This window comes from Glycine soja, chromosome 12, assembly GCF_004193775.1.
Source record: "Glycine soja cultivar W05 chromosome 12, ASM419377v2, whole genome shotgun sequence".
Lineage (NCBI taxonomy): Eukaryota > Viridiplantae > Streptophyta > Magnoliopsida > Fabales > Fabaceae > Glycine > Glycine soja.
This window is the reverse complement of record NC_041013.1, coordinates 19,873,442-19,891,021: the sequence shown is the minus strand read 5'-3', so window position 1 is coordinate 19,891,021 and position 17,580 is coordinate 19,873,442. Positions and strand designations below refer to the sequence as shown.

The following is a 17,580-nucleotide window of genomic DNA, read 5'->3' as shown; positions in this document are numbered from 1 at the left end:
GGCAGCGGAATAGAGAAGAAGGAAAGGTGATTGGAGATGCCACTTCAAGGGGAAGATGAGTCAAGAACAAGCTCACGACCATAGGAAGCCATGGACAAGAGCTTGAAGGTAGGAGAAGATGAATGGAGGGAGAAAGAGAGGGGGCACGAAATTTATGCCTCAAATGAGGTCTGAACATTGAAGTGTAATTCTCAAATGATTAAAGTTGAAAAAATACACACACTAGGCTTCTATTTATAGCCTAAGTGTCACACAAAATTGAAGGGAAATTTAAGTTTTTATTCAAATTTCACTTGAATTTGAATTTGAATTTGAATTTCTGGAGCCAAAATTTCACTAATTATGATTAGTGAATTTTAGCTATGGTTCAGCCCACTAATCCAAGATCAAGTCTAAGATTCTCCACTAAGTGTGCTTAAGTGTCATGAGGCATGTAAAGCATGAAGGACATGCACAAAGTGTGACCATATGATGTGCAATGGGCTGTAACAAGCAAATGCTCACCTCCCCCTTAGGAACGTCCAAAATTTAATTAGATTGGGCTTCTCCCAATGCAATTAAATTTCTCTCCCAACACACACACATCAAATAGTGCACTTAATGCATGTAAAATTACAAAACTACCCCTAATACAAAAAAACTAGTCTAGGTGCCGTAAAATACAAGGGCTGAAAAATCCTACATTACTAGGATACCCTCCTTACACTATAGAGCCCTAAATACAAGACCCAAAAATAATGAAACCCTAATCTAATATGTATGGAGATAAATGGACTCATACTTAGCTCGTGGGCCAAAAATCTATCCTAAGGCTTATGAGAACCCAAGATCCTTCTTCAGCAACTCTGGCTCAATCTTCTTGGAGTCTTCTATCCAATGCCCTCGGGGGGTAGGATTGCATCATCCCCTCCCCCTTGAAAAGGATTTGACCTCAAATTCAATGGTTCTTGAAACTCTGGGCTATATTCCTCAAGAGGTGTGGCAGTGCTAACAAGTGTCTTTTTACAAAGAAGAAGATGTGGAGGTTGTCTAAGAGGGGAAGTTTCTTTAATGCTTGTCTTTATTGCAAAATGGCTTTCCTTCTTAGCTAACCTCTTGGAGGAGTCACTTACCTCCTTACACTCCTCCTTAACCATTCAAGGTTGTCCTTCTTCTTGGGGGTAGATTTCTTCACTAAATTCTTCCATTTTTGCTTATTCACTTTCACTAGAGGAAGGTGAAGTAGTAGCCTCATCTTGGCTACTATAAATGTCTTGGCCCCTCATAATTATGGTTTTCTTAGTAGGGCATTAAGAAGTAATGTGCCCTCTTGCAAGATATTTAAAGCTCTTTATAGAGATGGTCTTCTCTTGCATACTAGCCTTAGGGGGTTGACTTTCTATTGTCTTCCCCTTATCATCTTTGGGCTTAGAAGGTGTCGCCCCTAAGATCCCTTGACCTTGGTCTGTATTTGGATAAGAGTGAGGTACATAAGATTTTGAAGTAGACTTCCTTTTAAGTTGTTGCTCTACCCTTATTTCCCAATCTAAGTAAGCCTTTACATTGTCCTCCCCGTGGAAGTATGAGAGGTTAATGTTAGCCTCTTAAGGCTTTCTTTCCTTTTCTCTCCTATGAGAGTGAGGTCTAAGATGTGACCTATGCCTTCCTTCATAATAGTCACGAAGTTATTTACTTAGGCTCTTGCTAGGGTCATGACTACTATAAGAGGCATGTTTTTCTTTTCTTAATTCTTTTAGTATTTTCTTGAGGGAACTCAACTTATCTAAGATTCTAGATAGAGGGTCCTTATGGCTTGTACCCTCACCATTAACATTGAATGAATGGTGACTCATGTTGGTTCCTAAGTTGTGGTTCTTTCTTGTTAGGGTTTTGCAAAAGGTAAAAGCTAGGGTTCAAAAGAACTCAAGATAATCGTGATAAGCAAGAAGCAAGTATTATGCAATAACAAGATAAACTAGGCGTGACTAGTAAAGAAAATAAGCTATGAAAGTAAGCAAGAAATTAAAGTGCAAGAAATGTAAACTAGGCGGATCCTAAGAGTGTTTGGATGACCATATTTAAGGATCCCAACAAAACACTCACTATCCTAATAAAAGGCCTTTTGGTTACAAAATTTGAAAGCAATGAAGGTAAGTAAATTGCCAATTACAAAGTTACAAAAAAAGTCCTCAATGTCTGTAGCTATTCTCTCCTTGGTGGTTCACTCAATTTGAAGTGCTTCTTAGTCAAATAGCTCTTAAGGTGGTTGGCCTCTTTCTTCTTGACTCGAATTCTTCAAGGGATGGCACCAATCCTTCTTTCCAATTCCCTATATGGCAACTTACAAACAAGGAAACAAAGAGACAAGCCATAACCAAAGAACAAAAAATGAAATGAAAGCTAAACCAATAGAGTTTTAACAAGATAAAATTTCAAGGATTATTCAATAATTAAAGCAATGAAAAGCACATAAAAGCAAGTTAGGACTCAAAGAGAAACCTAGAATGGCTCTAGAGTGGAGTAAAAAAAAACTAACAAAACATTCTCAAGAAACCTATAGTTTTGGCACTTGTTTTCACACTACTTTTCAATTGAAATTTCAAAACTAATATTCGTATAAAATAGGCAGCAATTATAGAACAAATTTTGAGCCAAAACAACAAGCACACTTCCCTTTCACCTTTTTTTTTCTGGACACTGATTTTCCTACCAAATTGTGTGATTTTTATTATTTTTTCCTTTCATCCAAATCACTTGGTTCTTTTTTTTTTTGAATTTTTTTTCAGATGTCTAGAAAATTCAGTAAAACTTTCAGCTCAAAATTCAAAGTATTAAAGCCATGGTGGAGTTAAGAACACGGTGCGCCAAAACTGACAGCAATCAAAATTTCAACCTAGAAATCAAGAGTAATGTTTATGTTACTTAAGGCTTGGATAGTTACAATTTGTGTTTGCTTATACTCAATTTTCTTGAATAACACAACTCAAGAGAGCTTAAGACTTATTTTGATTAACAAATCCAGCCACAACTCAGCACCACAACTCAATTTCTTCATTGACATCATATAAGAAACTTAGAAAAAGAAAGTTCAACAACAAGACTACTTCTAGGAATTGATTTGGAACATGTTATGAACTAAATAACATGCATGAATTAGAGTCAAATTTCAAATGATAGGCTAATAATTGCAAAAATACATGAACAAATGTATCTAGAATTCAATCATAAAAAAAAAATTGAAGACAAACTTAGAACATAATGTGACAATTATTATGACTAAACATGACTCTAAGACAACATGAATGAAGTGATTTACACTTAGATTTTTGTGTTTTCTTTTCTAATCTATATTTTGAAAGAAAATTGAGATCTAAAGGTTCAACACAAGAAGATTATGACTGAAAAAAGATAGAACCTAAAATCAACACAAAAACATGTTTCAAGAGTAGATCTATAAAATTTGAGCCATAGAAATGCAAGAACAAGTGTACGTAGATCTAAGATTTAATCGGTTTATTTTTTTTAATCTACTATAAACAACACCAAACCACAAGAAAATGGAGGAGATACATGGAGAAGAAGATGAAGAACAAGGAATTAAAATGAATTGACTAAACAAAAAGATAGAGGAAGCAAAAGAACATCACCTAGATGAAGATGCTCTTGATACCACATGATGTAGCTCCATGTGGAGCTTGTAGGCCTTGGATATTCTTCATCAATGGAGTCCTTTGCTTCTTAAAGATCAATGGTAGCGGAATGAAGGAGGAGGAAAGGTGATTGGAGATGTCACTTCAAGAAGATGAGTCAAGAACAAGCTCACCTCCATAGGAAGCCATGGATAAGAGCCTGAATATAGAAGAAGATGAGTGGAGGGAGAGAGAGAGAGGGGGGGGGGGGGGGGCGCGCACAAAATTTATGCCTCAAATGAGGTCTGAACTTTGAAGTGTAATTCTCAAATGATTAAAGTTAAAAAAAAATGCACACACAAGGCCTCTATTTATAGCCTAAGTGTCACACAAAATTGAAGGGAAATTTGACTAATTATGATTAATGAATTTTAGCTATGGTTCAGCCTAGTAATCCAAGATTAAGTCCAAGATTCTCCACTAAGTGTTCTTAGGTGTCATGGGTCATGTAAAGCATGAAGGCATGCACAAAGTGTGACTATATGATATGCAATAGGGTGTAGCAAGCAAATGCTCACCTCCCCCTTAGGAAGGTTCAAAATTTAATTGGACTGAGTTTCTCCCAATTCAATTAAATTTCTCTCCCAACACACACACATCGAATACAAGACTAGGGTAGGTGCCCTAAAATACAAGGGCTGAAAAATCTTACATTACTAGGGTACCCTCCTTATACTATGGATCCCTAAATACAAGACCAAAAAAATAAAACTCTAATCTAATATGTACAAAGTTAAGTGTGCTCATACTTAGCTCATGGGCCAAAAATCTACCCTAAGGCTTATGAGAACCTTAGGACCTTCTTCAACAAATCGGGCTCAATCTTCTTGAAATCTTTTATCCAATGCCCTTGGGGGTAGGCATCATTTTATCATAAATTATTGTTAACTTTGTTCATTAGTGGCTATATTTAACCTTTCTGATATTATTCCTCAAATGTCATATGAGAAGAATGATTCTTTGTCCTAAGCCTTACTGTGTGTTTGGATGATAAATTTTAACAAATTATATTTTTGACTCCCCTATGAATACCAAGTAATTTTCAAGATATCAAGAAAAGAGAATAACATTTTACTTGATAAAAAAGAAATCCCTCTACTAACTTTGCTCCTACTCAAATAACCTTGTCAATCAAAAAAGTTTCTGCATAGGTTTCCCAAAGAAACTCAAATAAATTAATTGTTGATGCCAATATGCAGAACTTCATCATAAGCTTCCTTGTATGTCTACCAGACATATGGTCCTACCTATAAATGTGAAAATTAGGAGGGAAACATTTAAGTGAAGAAGGGAAGTATAGAAGAGAAAGAATCTGTTTTGAGAGGAATATTGAAAATAAATGACTAGCATCACACCCCAACTTTACAACGAGTGTAATAATAGCACGAAGCCAAACTCCTTCACACGGTCTTCATCTGCAAATTATAAAATTAGATTTCCAAGGCAATGTCCCTAGTCTCGCAAGACATGTTAAAAGAAAATAGATTATATGAAGATAAGAAATTAGATTATCTAAAATGAAGCATAAAGTATCATTCATACTTTATGCTGTATTTTTTTCAACTTGTGCTACTAATACTGATAAGAAAATTTTCTTTTATGGGTGTGACCATATGTTGTGGTTTGGAGAAGGTCTTCATCCATTATCATATATGTTTGTGGAGAATCAAAGTTTTGAAACTTTAGACTTGTTTTATGGCATATTTTGGGTTGAGGTTGAGTCAGCTCATGGCAGATTGAAGAAAACTATGAGTTGTTCTCATTTCAAAATTGAGGTGCAGTTCATCTATCATATTTTGATGGATACTTTGAACTAAGCTTTTTCTAAAGGAAGGTCTGATATCATAAATCAACTTGAAAATCCCAATCAATATAAACACTTTTTCACATAATAAACAATGAAATAAGCCTAATTATGAAGGAGAATAGTTAAGGTTTGATAATTGAAAACTTTAAGATAGATATCCTGCTTAGATATATATTAGTGACCACATTCGCAAAATAGTTAAACGTGCCATGAATTTCAGGATCATCCATGAACCTACAAGCTTTTGTCACTGGAGCTGTGTCCTAATGCATTGTCATGGTCTTGTATGTTATATCAAAAGTGGATTAATTTCATGAGGCTATCTCAAAGTTCCAACAAAACATTTTGATGCATGCAAGAGGTTAAATTTTTTTATTAAATGCTAGAAAGAAATTTATTAAAAGCAATAGTCAGAAATGAAGCACAGGTTGTGCCATGCCTCAACCACCCAAGATTACAAAAATAGCACACAGCCTAAAACCTTCGAAATACTAAAAGTAATGCCTCTCTTTACATGAAAATGGTAAAACGAAAAATATACTTTGAAGTATCATTTTTTTCAAATTCTGTTGTCTATTATCTCTCACTATGTAGAAGAAAAGTCATAAATTACCAATTCAGCTTTCCTTTTTAATTTAATGCAATAAAATTCCGTGACTATTGTTTTTATATTCAATATTTTTTATATTGTGTTCAACATTCTCAAAAGATGCTCACAACCTTATAATTTATTATGAGTTCACCACGTGTTTGACAGTAAGCCCACCTCAAAATCACAAATAAACTGAAGACTCAACAACATCCAAGATGTTCAATTAAAATAACAATTACAAAAAATGAACCTACAACTAATAAAATGAACAACACACCTCAACTTTTCATGAGCTTCTCTTACAATCTACACATGTTTTGTCTTCCTCCAGCAATGCAAGAGCCTTGTCATAAATCACCTCCATGCAGGTGTCAAGGAGATCTCTCAGAAGCGGGCTAGCATGGGGAGAAGAGAATTTGATTGTTTCTTTTTTTTATCTTTTCCGTCTTTTCATTTTTTTATTTCATATAATTATATTTATGTTATTTACTTTTTCTTTAATTAAAAATTATAAAAAAATAAAGTAGTATTTTTTTATTCCAGGTGAGGGGTGTCTGGGGGTCAAACACTGTTTGGCTGTATGTTAAACTTTTCCCTTTCAGAAATTTTTCCTCTTTCTCCAGCACGAGTAAAACTACTGACCCAACCACACTGCATGTAACAGTATTGATCATTGACTTTGGCAAGACACGGTCATAACAGCCAATGTATTCAAAATCACTTTCTCTTTCCCGCAAGCAATTTTTCCTTCATCCACGGTCATAACAATCTGTCATACGCTATGTTTTCTTACTCATTTAATCAACTATGCAGTCATTTTTTGAGAAAAAGAAATTCCTTTGAACGGAATCAGACGGAAAAACAAACAAATTATTAGTCTACTCATAAAGAGTAGCCCTTTCAAAATGTTACGGTAATCAATAAACCTGGCAATGAGTTTGATTCTGTGATCATAAAATCCAAACTGTTAGGTGAATTCATTTTAAATGTGGTTCATATTCTTGTTGATTCCATAAAAAGGAAATGTTGATTTATTAATACAGGCTTGACAAACGCTTCATGCTTGTCTTGAACTATCTATTTTGAGTCTTCACATATAATTTCAACATCTTTTAATGTTGAAACAATATTCCATAAAGGCAAGTAGATGCAAGTTGTCGAACGGCATTTACAGCATTTAATGTATCAAGAAGACGCATGTTATTGAAACATTATTAATCGTGAGAGTACCTGGGAATTTCTTTGACTTCGTCAACAATCTAATTAAGGGCATGTTCGGTAAGAATGAAAATGCAGAAGAAATAGGGAGGAGAATGAAAATATAAGAGAAATTAAAAAAAAAATTATGCATATTTGGTAGATGTGAAATATGTGGGCAGAAAAAAGGTGTGTTTCTCCTCAAAAGTAGTATAAAGAGTAAATTATACAAATCTCCCATAAGATTTGATAAAATTACATAAGCCTCTCCTATGTTTTTTAACATTTCTTTTACCCCTTCCTATAAACAGTGTTAAGTCTCTGTCAATCATATATTCTAAAAAAAATACTGCATCTTTTATGGTAAACCTATTTTGAGGAAAGAATAGACAACCTAAAGTATGATGCCGATTTCTTTTCTCTTTGCTCTTGTGGAAGCAAATGACAATATAAGGACCCAAGGGCATTTAAGGAAAATAAAATTCATTAAAAGTTCACATGACTAGGACACGATTGCTTTCTGTTAAACATTAATGCTCAAATTTTAAAAATATTGTTTCATTAAAATTACTTATAATTTTCTAAAAGTAATATTTTAATTTTTTTATTACAAATTTATTTTTTTAAAGACTAGGATAATTATAAAAAATTAATTTTAACTAAACGGTAAAAACTATATATTTTAAACTATATATTATATAAAATTAATATATTACTGCATAATATACATATTTATATTTTGTTACTATATTTATATTTACATATGTTTTATAAGTTAATTTATTACCACATATAGAGAGAGAAAGAGAAAAACTCTTATCTTATTATGTGGATCGTAACCTAGTTCCATTCCCATCAAGATAAGAAATACATTAGAGCAATCATATAGATAAGCGACAGGATAATACTATCACATCTTATTAGTGCAACAAACAACGGATTACAAAACGGAGTACGTCTTATCACATCTTATCTTGGCTACCGAACGCGTTCTAAACGATGTTAAAGTGTGAGGTGAACATTTGGAGGGATTTTCAAAACAGAGGGGAGACTCATAATTTTGTGGAACCTCTCCAGGAATGTTTATGCAATTTACTATAGTATAAATGAACAATATCATTTTTCCCTTTTTTTCCCATTTCTCTTTCCTAATTCAATATATATATTTAAACCAAACACTTCTATTTTTATTTATTTATTTTTTAGTTTTTTCTACTAATTTAATTTCTCTCTTCACTATTTCCATCAATCTTATTCATTTTTTTTTTCTACCAATCATACCCATTATTTATAGATATTAAAAAAGTTGTAACGAAAATATAGATCAAAAGCATTGAATTTTTGGAGTAGAGGCTTATTCTGGGATATCATCAAGACTCAAAAGTCAACGGTGGATCTCATGCTTACGCTCAGTTCTACTCATCCTCGTACTAAATTAAGAAAATTGGAATACACACGTTGAGGAGGAGCACACTCCATCGTATCCATAAAAATGTAACTTTATGCATAATTGTAAACATAGTTTAATAAGAATGGAGGCGAGATGGCGAGCTGCAGATTGTTTTAGTTAGGGCCGAAATGAGCTATGTTGAGCTAAACATGCCTTAATTCGACTTTATGACAATTAATTCATTTCAAACTCAACTTGTATTTGATATGTACCATTATTTCTTCAGTTCTTGTTCACTATTAAACTTTACCTATATGTGATGAAATAGACTTCCTGGTTTGCTTCTGTTAAAAACTTTACCTATCTTGTGGCAGAGTTTTGATTATCCATGTAATACGTTGATGCCGGGAATGAAACTTTGATGGAACTTAGAGACGGGTCTAGAAAGATCTTTATCCTCTTGGAAAAGTGTTGACGATCCTGCGGAGGGAGAATATACTTTAAAACTTGATCTGGAAGGATATCCTCAAGCAGTTATACACAAGGGACCTGAGATAAAGATCAGAAAGGGGCCATGGAATGGCCAGTCTTGGCCCGGATTTCCAGATCCAACTCTTAAAATATCACAAATATTTGTGTTCAATGAAAAAGAGGTGTCTTATAAATTCAAGCTTCTTGATAAATCGATGTTCAGCATATATACGCTGACCCCTTCTGGCACCGGAGAAAGCTTTTATTGGACAACTGAAACAAGTAACCAACAAGTCTTCTTGACAGGAGGGAAGGATCAATGCGAAAATTATGCCTTTTGTGGTGTAAATTCTATATGCAGTATCGATAATGACGATTCAACCTGTAATTGCATCACAGGATATTCTCCCCAGTTTTCTGAATACTCCTCAATTTCGCCTAATGGTTGTTTCCCAACAATTAAATCTAATTGCAATGACAGTCACTCAGATGACTTCTTGAAGTACAAGCACATGAAATTGCCAGACACATCTTCATCATGGTTTAGTAAGACCATGAATCTTGAGGATTGCAAGAAGTTGTGTCTGGAAAACTGTTCTTGTGCAGCATATGCAAATTTAGACATGCGTGGTGGAGGAAGTGGCTGTCTACTTTGGTTTAGTAATCTGGTTGACATGAGAAAATTCTCTCAATGGGGACAAGACCTTTATGTCAGAGTCCCTGCTTCAAAACTAGGTACTCAATTCTATTTAATTGATTTCTTTTTATTTATGCCTTTTGTTTCATCGTTTCCTTTTCCTTGTTTCATTTCCCTTTTATTATTGCAATATTAATCTAAGAGAAAAGTGAGGGGAGCAGAGTAAGGTGTTGAAAACTTGTTAGGAGAATGAGACAAACATTTTTGGTATTGCAGCTCGAGATGCCAAGCAGAATGAAGACATTAAATGAAACATGGAGCTTATTTGAAGATGGGTTGCAAAATTTTGCTATCAAATACACCAAAACCTATTAACGATGCATGTTATTTGTGATATGGCATTTACTTTCCAAATTAAATATATTGTGTTCTGTACTGGAAAAGACTGTAGAAACTAGACACACTTAGCTCCAATCAATAGAGTTATTGTAGTAAGAGTGGTGACTAATGATGGTCTTCATCTTACAGGTCATGTTGCAGCATCCAATGGAAACCTCAAGAAAAAGATAGTGGGAATCACTGTTGTTGGTGTGACTATTTTTGGATTAATCATAACATGTGTATGCATATTGATACTTAAAAATTCAGGTATGTCAGTAGATTTCATTATCATTTATTACAGGCAATTTGGCATACAAAAATATGCATATTATGTATCAATGTTCATGTACTGATTTTTTCCAACCGATCAGGGGCTGCAAGAAAAATTTACGGCAAACATTACAAAAACATACAAAGGAAGGAAGACATTGATTTTCCAAATTTCAATTTATCAGTCTTAGCTAAAGCCACTGAAAACTTTTCAACCAAAAACAAGCTTGGAGAAGGTGGCTTTGGACAAGTATACAAGGTGATAAAGAAAACTGATATCCATAACTTATTTTTTCCTACAAATTAACTTCCTAATTATAGCAGAAGATTGTTTTTCAGGGCACACTGAGAGACGGCAAAGAGTTAGCTGTGAAAAGGCTTTCAAAGAAGTCTGGACTAGGGTTGGATGAGTTGAAAACTGAAGTGGTGTTCATTGCCAAACTTCAGCACCGTAATCTAGTAAAGCTTCTTGGTTGCTGCATTGAAGGAGAAGAAAAATTGTTGATTTATGAATACATGGCCAACCAAAGCTTGGACTACTTTATCTTTGGTTGGAGTCGTTACAATTTATTCTAAACATCTATGACAATATTCTTAATTCTTATTAGTAGTTCATGAAATTATTAAGGCTGACACTGTTATGCTAATCACTTGAGTGTATTTGACTAGATAAAACCAAAAGAATGTTGCTAGATTGGAGTAAGCGTTCCAAGATTATTAGTGGCATTGCTCGAGGACTTCTGTATCTTCATCAAGACTCTAGGCTAAGCATTATTCACAGGGATCTAAAGACTAGTCATATTTTACTAGACAAAATTTTGAACCCAAAATATCAGACTTTGGCTTCGCTCGATCATTTTTGGGAGATCAAGACGAGGCAAACACAAATATGATTGTTGGAACATAGTAAGTTTCCTTTTGATATTAATTCTTTGTCTTTCCACTATCAAATTTTAATCAATCGGGTAAATTTTATTTTCAGCGGTTACATGCCTCCTGAGTATGCTGCTCGTGGACATTCAGTGAAATCAGATGTCTTTAGTTATGGTGTCATAGTACTAGAGATTATAAGTGGGAAGAAAAATAGGGAATTTTCAAACTCAGATAACTTCAATAATCTTTCTGGACATGTAAGCATCCAGATCTTACTATGTTGCTAAGTAGCATGAAATGAATTATTTTCATCCTAGTCATTAAATTCTCATAATCTTAGGCATGGAGATTATGGACTGAAGAGAGAGAACTGGAACAGTTGGATGAAGTGTTAGGAGAACAATGCACGACCTTTGAAGTCATACGATGCATACAGGTAGGTCTCTTATGCGTGCAACAAAGACCAGAAGATAGGCCTGACATGTCATCAGTGGTTTTAATGTTGAATGGTGATAAATTATTGCCAAAGCCAAAGATTCCTGGATTTTATATTGAAAATAATATCACATCTGAAACAGTTAATGAACATGCCGTCACAGCTTAGATGCAAGATAGAAAATCTAGGCAAGAAGATGTAAGGGTTTCACCTTCTAATGTAGTATAAGTGTTATTTGAGCATACATAATTAGTGATTGTTCTATTACTAACTCCATTGCCTTTGTCATGTATTGAAACAGATAATTTGAAAAAGAAAAGAAATCTATTAAGACAAGAATTGTTAATTGTAATTTGTAATAAAATATTGTTTTGAACCTTCTCCAGTTTTTGACACAATTTTTTTACGGAAAGTGGATTGGAGAGTCACAATAGAATATGCTTGTGACGCTTGAGTACTATCGCCTAAGGTGCAAAACTTAAACTTTGTTCCCATTGACTGCTCAAAATGCTCTTTTGTTATCAGAAGAATGTTGTTAGAGATTAGGAAATTACAATTTTTCACACTAGAAAATCTTAAGTAGCTTAAAAACTATTGTATAAGTGTTCAAAAGCTAGATTTACAAATCTTGTTTGTTAAAAAAATGATTCTAGAAACTAATAGCAGCTAGATTGTTTTATACATAAACTTATAAAGGTGTTTCTGAAAGTTGAAAGCAATTCAGTTCTAATTGGGGATGCGGATCACACTTTTTGTGGCATGATATTCAAGATCATATATATCATCACATATAACTCCATAAATAATTATCAACAGAAAGTATTCAACAACTTATGAACGCAACACCTTATGATTTCACTGACATCTCCACGAAATGACGTAAAACTTCCCATTTTGGACAAAAGTGGCACGTGCCCAAAACCATGTGGTGGATAGTGGTCTAGTCAGGAACATATTCGGATGGGGGTTTCACCATTGTGAATCAAGATTGCGAAGTCCCACTCTTGTGGAATTGTGCTGTCGACATGTCGTCTAGCTAACACCATGTGCGCACACTCTGTATACGTGCATGACAACAATAATGTCATATAACAATTAACTTAACACATGTTCAATATGATTCCATCATTTCATTATATCTGTTTGCTATGAATTCTCGCCTAGCTTCTGATCTTCCAGAATCATCTGCCAATTGTGAATTTGATTCTTCTATCTTCTAAACATGTTTTTTAGTGAATAGCATCTCAGTCACCTAAATCTCATCCTTGAGTCTCTTCTTGAGATGACTGCTAGTCCATCCTTTTCTTTCCATATTAAGTTGTTTGTTAACTCTTTGGTAAATGTATTAAGTGGTACAAGTATTATAAAATGTTAGAAGTCCAAGTATCGTATTGTTGACTCATTGACAAGCATATCAAGTCATCAAGTAGTATTCGATAAGTAAGACATTGTTCCCATGAAGACTTACCTAATACTTGGCAAATTCATAAATATTTACTATCTAAACTAACAAACAAAACAAGAAAACCAAAAAATTTGACATTCTAAGATAAAGACACATTAAACAACACCACAATTTTAAAATATGTGTGGGGTTTTTAGATAAGAAAACATTAAAAGCAAACGAAATATAAATGACAAAGTTTATCAGGGTTAGGTTTTTACCAAATCAAATTCTCTTTACACTAAAGCATAATACCCAACTTAAGATTCAATGTTAATATCGATCATCTTCAAAAATGGTATTATGATCCCTAATTCCTTAGGTGAAAAGACCTAAGTTCATTAAATGTCAATCCCTTCCACATTTAACAAAGAAACTTGCTTTAAGCTTAACGAACCAAAGATAACCAATAACTCTTATCCTATTCCTAGCTTCGAGGGTTAATGGGTCTTCTACTACAAATCAAGATAAAGAGAGTATTTCTCAATCACAATCTCATCCTAAAATCAAGTTGTGGAAGTATTTCTCAATAGTAAACCATAACAAGCATTAAGAATAAAGGCAAATAATTAACATTGAAGAACAAGATGTGTATATAAACATATTTCAAATGAAATACATGATAATATAAGGTTTAGTTACAATCAAACCCCAAGAAAAGGAAAAATCTAGCTACCTACTCCCATGGGTAGCACCAAAATGCAAGATGGGAGGAAGAAGATGGAACAAAGGAGCAAGGAGAGCCTTTTTTATCCTAATTAAAGTAGTGATTTTACAACCTAAAAGTGTGTTACCCCCAAATGTTCATGAAAATTATTTATGCAATCCCTAAAAGTCTGAACTTTAGTGAAGGTATGCTTAAGCAAAAACTTTCAACCTTGAGAAGATTCTGTAACTTTGCCATTCTGTACTTTTGTCTTGTTTCAGCTTAAGCTAGTTTGGGTTCAACTGATTTCTCCTTTGCGACTTCTTTGCATCTTCTCCAAAAAGGAACTTCAATTCATGTCCACATTTCCTATCTTAAGTACACTTTGATATAATTTTCCACTTCAAGCTTTCAGAAACTTTGCTCCAAGTCACTTCAAATTCCTACAAAATAATCGATCCATAAGCACATGCAACCTAGCAAAATGATAAGTTAAAGAGAAAAACTACAAATTTAGACATTAACATAAAGAAGGAATAAAAATAGTCTTAAATAAGAGAAAAGATGAGATAATTGCCTAAATTCACATCTCTTACTTAAGTATTTTGGCAATTATCATGAATCTACAGGAACTCGTATAATACTCGATAAAATAACAAAGTTCACTATGACTATCAAAACAACGATTTTAATTTGATTGTGAGAATATAAAAAGCATTTCCTAATGCAAGAACATGAACAAACAAAAAATCTGAAACTCTTTTTGGTAACTTTTACAAACAATTGAAATGCGATAAAAATAGGTTAAACAAGAATGATTAAAATTGTTGGGGTTGATTTCACCAAACCATCTCCTAATGCATACAAAGGTCACTTACCTAGTTTAAGGCTTAATTATTATCATTAACTCATAAAATTACTCAACCGAATGGCTTGGATGGAGAGGGTCTGAGTCTCTTGACTAAACTATTAAGTCCATAAACTAGTTTGGCCAAGTAACTTCTATTAATTAAGAAAACACTACTAGAAAATTGACTTTCAACATCGCCAAGTTAATATAACGAAAACCGATATTAAAAAATACGCGGTGACATTTTTGTAAATAAAATGTCATCAAGTACTAACAACACCGGTTTTTTAAAAAACGATGTTGTGTGATTACACAACATCGATTTTGAAAAAATCCGATGTTGATATCCCCATCTTAACATTACTTTTTAAAAAACTTATGTTCTCTTTGCTTATGCAACATCAGTTTTTTAGAGAAACCGATGTTGTTTTGTTTTTTTTTTTAAGTTCTGGCGTCCAAACCCATTTTCGTATCATTTCATTTCTTGCGACTCTCAAGACGCTGCACCTTTCATCTCCTCCTCCTCATGAGTCTCACTCTTTCTCTCTTATCGTGACACAACTCCTTGCGACGTGGCGTGCCCATCGTGCCACCACCGTGTTCTCAGGTCGACACTACACCTCCCATTCTCCTCTTCCTCACGACTGTCACTGTCGATGTCGTTTCACTTCTCGATCACGGAAGTTTTGTTTTATTTTTGTGTTTGGTTGTTTTTGTATATCTATGTTTGGTCATGAAAATGCTTGTTAATTGGACTTTGTGCTGGTCTGAGAATTCTGCCACAGCCTTAGGCCCCAAAAATAGGAACAAAATCTACCACAACCTTTGGGGTTATGCATATGGTAGTAGCTTCATGTACACACTACTAGAAAATAGGCTTTGGTGGCACAGTTCTGTTCTGGCTATGGTTCTGGTATTCGTAAAATATTGGAGGAAATATGAGAGAAAATGTTGCATGGTTCCAGTTCCTCCATAACAAGAGCCCTTTGCAATTTTTAGTGAAATCATTGTCTATTCAGTTTGTTTTGCAGATTTATTGGTGTTTTGGTTGTTTGCATGGTTCTGGTTTTGGTTTTTCTCGATAGTGTAGGCATCATTATTGTTTGTTTGCGTGGTTCTGGTTCCTAGATAAGCATGGTGCATAGTTAGTTTGTGCATGGATCGTTTAGTGGATTTAGATGGTTTGACAAACTGTACTTAATGTCATGTTTATATTGTAAATGGAGTTTAAAAATGATGGATGAACATCAACAAAACTAGAAGGAAATGGCTAACACAATGATGAAGATTAACAAAAAAGCAAAGGAAATGTTTAACACTAATCATGTTATGGATGAGGTTAGAAATTTCAACACTATTCTCAAATAAACATGACATGATATAACTCTTTTGCTTATATTACTTTGCTTATTAAATGTAGTTTGATAATAAGTTGTACTTTTCGAAGATCAATTTGACATTGAATTATAAAGTCCAGGTACCAATTTATCATTAAACTATCCAGAGGATTAAGTTTTTACAGAAATGTATCCCCTTTAGACATTAACATAAAGAAGGTATAAAAATAGTCTTAAATAAGTGAAAAGATGAGATAATTGCCTAAATTCAAATCTCTCAGTTAAGTATTTTGGCAATTATCATAAATCTACAGGGACTCGTATAATACTCGATAAAATAACAGTATTCACTATGATTAACAAAACAATGATTTTAATTTTATTGTGAGAATATAAAAAGCATCTCCTAATGCAAGAACATGAACAAACAGAAAATCTAAGAGTAAAACAATATGAAACTCTTTTTGGTAATTTTTAAAAACAATTGAAATGCGATAAAAATAGGTTAAACATGAATGATTAAAATTGTTGGGTTCGACTTCCCCAAATCATCTCCTAATGCATGCAAAGGTCATTTATCTAGTTTAAGGCTTAATTATTATCATTAACTAATAAAATTACTCAACCAAATGGCTTGGATGGAGAGAGCCTAAGTCTCTTGACTAAACTATTAAGTCCTTGAACTAGTTTGGCCAAGAAACTTCTCTTAATTAAGAAAACACTACTAGAAAATTGACTTTCAACATCGCCAAGTTAACATCGGTTATAACAAAAACAAATGTTAAAAAATACGCAGTGACAGTTTTATAAATAAAATCTCACCATTATGTACTAACAACATTGATTTTTTTAAAAATAATGTTATGTGTGCTTAAACAACATCGGTTTTTAAAAAACCCGATGTTGATATCCCCATCTGAACATTACTTTTTAAAAAACCGATGTTCTCTTTGCTTAGACAACATCGGATTTTTAGAGAAACAAATGTTGTTTGGTTTTTTCTTTTTTAAAGTTCTGGCGCCCAAACCCATTTTTGTATGGTTTCAGTTCTCACGACTCTTAAGGTGCTGCACCTTTCATCTCCTCCTCCTCATGAGTCTCACTCTCGCTCTCTCACCGTGACACAACTCCTCGCGACATGACGTGCCCATCGTGCCACCACCGTGTTCTCGGGTCGACACTGCACCTCCCATTCTCCTCCTCCTCACGATTGTCATTCTCGATGTCGTTTCACTTCTCGATCACAAAAGGTTAGTTTTATTTTTGTGTTTGGTTGTTTTTGTATATCTGTGTTTGGTCATGAAAATGCTTGTTAATTGGACTTTGTGCTGGTATGAGAATTCTGCCACAGCCTTAGGCCCCAAAAATAGGAACAAAATCTACAACAACCTTCTGGGTTATGCATGTGGTAGTTGCTTCACGTACACACTACTAGAAAATAGGCTTTGGTGGCACAGTTTTGTTTCTGGTTATGGTTCTGGTATTCGTAAAATACTGGAGGAAATATGATAGGAAATGTTGCATGGTTCCAGCTCCTCCATAACAAGAGCACTTAGCAATTTTTAGTGAAATCATTGTCTA

General features: G+C 33.9%; 1 pseudogene; it reads left to right on the top strand.

Moving 5' to 3' along the window:
* The first annotated feature begins 8,570 nt into the window (after nucleotides 1–8,570).
* Nucleotides 8,571–12,051, top strand: LOC114379993 (annotated as a pseudogene).
* Nucleotides 12,052–17,580: the final 5,529 nt, after the last annotated feature.